The sequence below is a fragment of the Leopardus geoffroyi genome, chromosome A2 (assembly GCF_018350155.1).
Source record: "Leopardus geoffroyi isolate Oge1 chromosome A2, O.geoffroyi_Oge1_pat1.0, whole genome shotgun sequence".
In the NCBI taxonomy this organism is placed as follows: domain Eukaryota; kingdom Metazoa; phylum Chordata; class Mammalia; order Carnivora; family Felidae; genus Leopardus; species Leopardus geoffroyi.
In genome coordinates, this window is record NC_059331.1 from 44,034,482 (window position 1) to 44,041,890 (window position 7,409).

A 7,409-nucleotide genomic window follows, 5' to 3' on the forward strand; every position below is an offset into this window, starting at 1 on the left:
AAAATGTAGCTCATAAATAATTCCCTTCCTCCTGAATGAGTGATGATTTCTTTGTAATGTAATTGTTGAGGACCCATACAGAACTGCTCTACCTGTGGACTCCCATACTCTTTAATCCAATCCTGCTGTCTTTTTCTATTTTGGAGTGCTTGGAAAGAGAGTGAGTTCCCCATCTCTGGAGGTATTGCACTGTACTTGGAAAAAATCACAGTAAAAGAAACACAAGTATGAGATAGAGGATTGAATCCAGTGACATTTAATACCATTTATCACCTAAAGATGATAATATATTCTCATGTCAATATGCCATAATGTTTTATTGGGGTACGTAGCAAATAAGAGTTGCCAGGCTTTACATGGGCCATGTGACAACCCTTTGACCCCTCAAAGACCTATTTATATTTGAGCCTCTTTTGCTCCTGTGCTCCTATATTTGTTCCAAATCTGTCTGCAGGTAAACAAACTGAGGGGCTCTCAGAGTTCACTTTTCTATGCCAATATGAATCTTCATAATCATAATGTTTTTCGTTCATGATGGACACATTTATTAGGAGTTATATTTATTGATTTCACTGGCAAATAATCATTCACGTTATTGATTTTGTGACCCACATGTTCCAGCCATTAGCCTTGGGAAAATGAAGAGCACTGATGGCTATCTGTCAACCCAAAAACATGGAGGTTTTGATCGGTAAAATAGCAGCTAACACATCTTAAAATAATTACCAGTGTTAGCACTTCTTCAGGTAGAAACTCTTAGAAACTAATCTCAAAGAAAAATGAGTAATGGGATCTTTTTGCATAAATACAAATTGTACTGTGTGTTGCCATCTCCATGAAATGTGGCAATTTACAGCTTTGCTTTCAAGAAAGATCACAGAAAGCAATGAGCAAGACATTGTTTCCCAAAACTGGTCAGTAAGCATTGTTCCCACTTTGATTTTTCCATGGTAATGAGTAACATAACTTTTAATCATGGATTTTCTAGCCAGTCATATTGATAGGCATATCCTCTTTGTGTTCAATTCTGCAAAACAGAATATAGGCTGTTCCATATGTTAACAAGGGATCTTGTTATGAACAAGATCAAGATACAAAAAGAGAGAGATAGCCAAATTTTGGAATAAATGTGATACATTTGTGGCATAAATCTCTTTCATTTGAGAGCCTTTAAAGCAGGGAGCAAGATTATGTGGGAAGACAGAAGTGATGGTCTATGCAATATACACTTCAGAATATGTTAAGAAGTGTAATTCTTTTTTTTTTTTTTTTAATTTTTTTTTTCCAACGTTTATCCATTCTTGGGACAGAGAGAGACAGAGCATGAATGGGGGAGGGGCAGAGAGAGAGGGAGACACAGAATCGGAAACAGGCTCCAGGCTCTGAGCCATCAGCCCAGAGCCCGACGCCGGGCTCGAACTCACGGACCGCGAGATCGTGACCTGGCTGAAGTCGGACGCTTAACCGACTGCGCCACCCAGGCGCCCCAAAAAGTGTAATTCTTAATAAGTTAAGAATGTAGGAACATTCATCTAGTCTGTAATCCCAATCTCCTCTGCCCTCCTTGAAATTTGCCAAGTGATTTAGGTTTTCAATAATGTCTCCCATTATAAATCCCAAATAAATGTATCCCATTATAAATAATGGGGTAATGCAACCCAGAAGTCAGTTTATCCCTAGTGAACCACTGGGAAACTATTAATGGCACCATATTCCAGCATCACTGTTTTAATAATTATATGAAGCTGAGGTCTGCTGATATGCTCTATCTGCCAAAAAGAAAAATAAAATGAGGTCCATTTAAAAGTGACCAAATAAAAGATGCCAGAGTTAAAGAGAATAGACTTCTGTTCTACATAGTGTTGAAGAGCGTAAAAGGAAGCTACTGGGAGCAATTTACCAGGGTTGCACTTTTGTTTGGCGCCTGAGTGTTGGCTTTGGTAGTGAACCTTAAAAAGAACAAGAAAGATGGGAGGTGTGACTAGGTCGAAAGCATAGACTGGGTGACACTCTCCATTTTCAAGGAAAATGTTTAGTAATGATGTGACAGAAAAAAATGGAAAGAGTTGGAAAACAAAACCCTTCAGTGTTATTTTCCTCTTTTCATGAGTTTTAGATTGCTTTTTCTTCTTAACTGTATCATTATCCTATATCTCTTGATTTAGTCACTAAAGCGTAAAATCTGGTCTAAAACAGAAGCTTCTCTTGGCTTTCAGTTATGGAAGTCTTTGTGTATATACAATCCTTCTGAGAAAGAGAGAAATGTAGGAAGAGGAAATATGAGAGTATATCCAGTAATGAATAGAAGTAATCCATTGTGATGTTACTGATTATATTAACCTCTTCTAAACCTTTCTTGGAGCTACCTTATTTTGTTTGGGAGAAAGAATTCATTGAAAACAGCAGGTGTTACCCAGTAGACACATAGTTAAAAGTATAGAAAAACAGAAACACTTTGAGTTGCAGTACTTTGGAGTCACCAGCCCTAAGAGGAATACTGGATATGGTTGCATACATGTGTGGTTGGAGGCAAGTTATCAAAATTCTCTGTGTCCCAACTTCCTCACTTGTAAAGTGGGAATAATTATCATGCTTTGCAAAAACTAAATGAAGTACGTAAAGCATTTTGAAACTGCTTGTTTTTCATAAATTCTTGATCAGTGTTAACTGCCAGTAGATGTAGTAGTATCAGCACTACCCGCTGGTAGTAAAAATAATTGAAGGAGGAGGAGGAAAAAGTGGGGGTGTTTTCTTGCAGGGTTAGTAAAGTGGTTCAATGTTGCATTTTTAGCATCCCGTAGTAACGACGGAATAATCCAGCTAAAAATACACAGGGAGGTGACAAATTATGTGGTTGGGCTAAATGCTGCCAAACTGCCCTGACTCATGGAAAGGAAAGCCACATAAAAGACTGTGTCATGCAGCAGCCGGTACTCCAGGAAAAGCAGAGCCATCCATAGGTTCCACCAAAGGCCAATCAACTCACTAGGTACAGAAACCTGTTTCTCTGCCACCACTATGTTGTAAATGGTAGGACGAGGAGTATAATTTTCATGACAGATTGGACCACAAGCACACATAATATATGAAAATTGAAGATGCTCATTTAATAGTGTTCACCTGTCATCCAACAAAAAATAAAAATGCTAGGCTGTTTCTCTATAATCCACTGTTTGGTTTTCAAATATCATTACTCTCTTTTCAAGTGACAATAAACAAAGGAATTGACGTTGCTGAGTTTTCTTTGCAGACTCCACAACCTTTCGTATTTTTCACTTTTTTTCTTTAACAAATGTACGTATTACCTTTGACGACCTCTGCCATATTAAGCGTACTGTGGGTTTTTTTTTCACTTCTGCAGTGAACCAAAAATCTACTCATCAGCAAAATGTACCTAGCTTTCACTTCATACATCTGTCTCATGACAGTAAGTATAGAAAATGGTGCTGTTAACTGAGTTAGATGTTTCCACACTAAGTCAAAACTTATCTGCTTCCCCTTTAAAGAAATAGATATGACATCCGTCAGTTGGAGAAAAGGGCTTGGCAAAGCAGAAAGGTAAGAAAAAGCTGCACTTGCTTAGTTACTTATTCAGGGTACATATGGGTATAGAATCAAATAGACAAGCACCTTTCTCATTTATATTGTTGCCTCAGAGAAAGACTCAAAATTCAAAGTAGTAGAATAAAAATAAAATAAAAGAGAGAGGGGGCTGGGGACATTTTAACCTGTCACTGAAAAATAGGCTCTCCATCTTGAGAGTGATGCATTTAACCTCATGCATATAGGTAATTGCTTATTTGAATTACCAAGAATAATAGCTGAATCCATGTATCAAAAATCACTATGATTTTCTCACTATACTTTCTGTTAAACAAAACTGAGCTTCATATCATCAAACTCTCTATTCCATGTCTAGATCCTTTGTTAGAACACTTACCCCCCAAAACAATATCCACTCTCTGAACATGCTGTTTGCAGGAAATACTTATCTTCTAGTTTGAGTAGCTCATGTTTTTAGTGTGCTCTTTTTATTACTTTCCTGCGGCTGCTTTAACAAATTACCAGAAACTTAATGGCTTAAAATGAGACAGGTTTATTATCCCCTTGTTCTGGAAGTCAGAACTCTGCATTGGATATCATTGGGTTAATATCAAGGTGTTGGCTGGGCTTCACTCCTTTTGGGAGGTTCTAGAGTAAAATCTGTTGCTTTAGTATTAGAGCTTCTAGATGCTCACAATCTCCTTCCAGGTCAGCAAAAACTGGTCAAGTTATTTCATGCCACATAATTCTCACACTGATTCTTCTACCCACCTCTTCCACACTCAACAACTCAACTGAATTACATTCAGCCCCTCTGGAGAATTCAGGACAATCGCCTGATCTTAAGGTCAACTGATTAACAAACTTAATTGTATCTGCCATGTAAATTCCTATCCATGTAACACAGCGTATTTGCAGGTGACAGGGATTGAGTGTGGACATGTAGCCATTATGCTGCTTAAGGCACTTCTAGATGTTAAGTTCCATGTTTCTCCCAGTTAAATTTCATCCGATACTGCTTATTGTATCCCCTGAAACCACACAGAATAAATCTAACTCATCTCTTACAAGACAGCCTTTGGAATGTGTGAAGACAGCTATCATGGCTCCCCTGATTCTGTAAGCTTATAGTTATTTTAATCACTTCGTGATGTAGTTTTACATCTGCTCACTGCCCAGAAAAAAAAATAATAACAGAAATAAGTACATTTACTGAGCAATGTGCTAGGTTGTATGTATATGTTTATGCATTTACATGTATTTTCTCATTTAATTATTACAGCAACCTGATAAATTAGGTTCCCTTTTTGTCTACATTTTACAAATTTAAGCCCTTTCAGACTGAGAGGATTTATATCAATTACCCCAAATTGCAAATAGAGCAAAAATTGGAAGTACTGCTTGAATCAGGTCAGTTTGACTATAGTAGAAGCTGCTCATTCAACCATATGCTATACTAAAGGACATATCCTATTTTGACGATGTCTCTCTTAAATTATGGTCTCCAGCATGGACTGTCATGTCTTAGATGTTTTCTCTCCAACATATGACACTATTTTGTCCTGCTAATAGGTTGAAACCATTCATCGTTGAACAGCAGACATACAGAAATGGATGTTTCATCTGACCAAAAATATTTTGGCTAGGAGAAATAATATTAGAATTTCCTGTGCTACCAAGGTTATTCACAGAATGGGCAAAGAGAAAAGGAAATACATCTAAAACCAGATTCTACATTTACTTTGAGTATGTTGAAATAGAATTATCTTTCTAACAACTATCTTATGCAAATTGTTTTTATTATATCTTTTGAAATGTGGAATTTGTTTAACATGTACCAGACTGCAGAACCTCATTGAAGAGTCAAATTTAATATAAATATTAGATTTTAAAATGTTAATAGTACAATTAATTTTTGTCAAAACTCATTTGCACTTAGAAGCAATTCATCCTGACTAGCTCTGCTCAGTTTCTCAAGAGGAAAAATAAAACACATATATTCTACTCTCATCACTTACATGCCTTGAGTATAGGTTCTTAGGCTGTCACTAACCTGGAAATTAGGAGGGAGGTTTGCCTTACAGCCTTTCTTTCTTTAGCAGAAAGAGAATTGTGGGAATTTTTTTCTTTGAAGTATACTGGGAAAATTAAATGGATGCAGTAAGGGGGTGGAGCTAACAGTAGGATTTAGATCTAGACATATAGAAATCAAAACGAAACAGACATAGATCTCTGATATAGAAGCTCTACAGCAAGCAAAGTCTTGAATTTAAGCTAATAAGACATAATTCAAGGGAAAGAGCAAATGACCTCCTAAAGTTCATTTCAAGTCTTTGCCCCTAGTGACACCTAGATAAGCGCTCTGCTTTTCATTCATTCACACATTTAAATACCTCTACTGAGTGCCTACTATGCTCCAGTCGTTATGCTAGATACTGGAAATTTAGGGGACTTTCTTAAAACATCAAAAATTTCTACCCTTTTGAAGGGTATATTCAAGTCAGTTGACAGAAAAAATAAAATAAATATGTAAAATCTGTTTTATAATATATTGGGTGGTAGTAAGTGTTATGGAGGAAAAGGAAGCCTGGAAAAAGGGAAAGGGACTGTCAGGTTCAACCTAGAAGGGCTTTCCCAAGAAGATGGCATTTGAGCAAAGACCTGAAGGGAATGAGGGAGCAAGTCATGTGAATTAGTGGGCAGAAAGAACAGCAAGTACAGATGCCATTGTGTGGGTGGCTGCTGGAGGTCCTTATGGAAGATTCATGGTTTATACACAAATTTGGAAAGTTTAGGGAGGAAAGAAGGAAAATCAGTGAAGAACAAGAAGCACATACATTCCACTTTTAGGCTCAGAATGAGGGGTGCAGAAAGAAAAAAAAAAGACACTACTTGATAAAGCTCAGGGGAAGCAGTACCCTGGGACAGAGGTAGCCAGGTTCACTTTAAGTAAGGGAATAACAAAGCAAACATTCTGAAAGGCATTAGATATACAGGAGATTTTGCTAAGGATTGATCTTAGTGAGGGACGTGTGGAAGATATGGTCAGAAAGTGGGATGTGCAAAGCAGCATTGAGATTAGAGGAAAAGAGATAAGAAACAATGTGGGAGTGCTGGGTTTCTTTTCGTGAGTGACAAACATGAGGAGAATGGCGGGTATTCGTGATTACCTAAGAGCAGAAAGTGAGGGGGAAGGAAGGAGGAGAAGGTGAGAAAATTGTCGAGATTTACAAAGTCTTGAGTTCCTTCTTGACTGTGCTGCTGGAGGTGTGGAGTCTCATCACTGTCACTTCATGTGTTCTTAACACAGCCCTTTGTTAAAAACTGTTGATTTTCTGGATTAGGAAATAACTCCTTGTAGTCATGCTTGCTCTTTTAGCCAAAGGGAATTTGTAAACTGTAATGAGTTGGACATCAACAGTAAAGTGGCTTAGTTACTGTAAAAGATCTGCCTCCTTCAAAAACGTTGACTCCTTCATGAAGAGTCTCTAATGCATTTCATGGCTCACCAGATCTAAGATAAGCTGAAACTAGAATGGGGAATAATGAACAGCAAGCAAACAAATCTCAAGCAAAGTTAAGATTCAGCAAAGGTATATGGCAAATTAACAGTGCAAACTATCAGTAGAATAAAACTTAGACAAGCATTAACACAAAGGTAAAACTGAGACTCCTGTGTAAGTTCAGGAGGTAATGAAGTTGTTTGGTTTAGATTTTCATTAAGAAACATGATCTGAGCACCTGGATGGCTCAGTCAGTTAAGCATCCAACTCAGTATCAGCTCAGGTCATGATCTCTTGGTTTGTGGGCTTTGTGCTTACAGTGTGGATCCTGGTTGGGATTCTCTCTCTCTCCCTGCCTCTTTC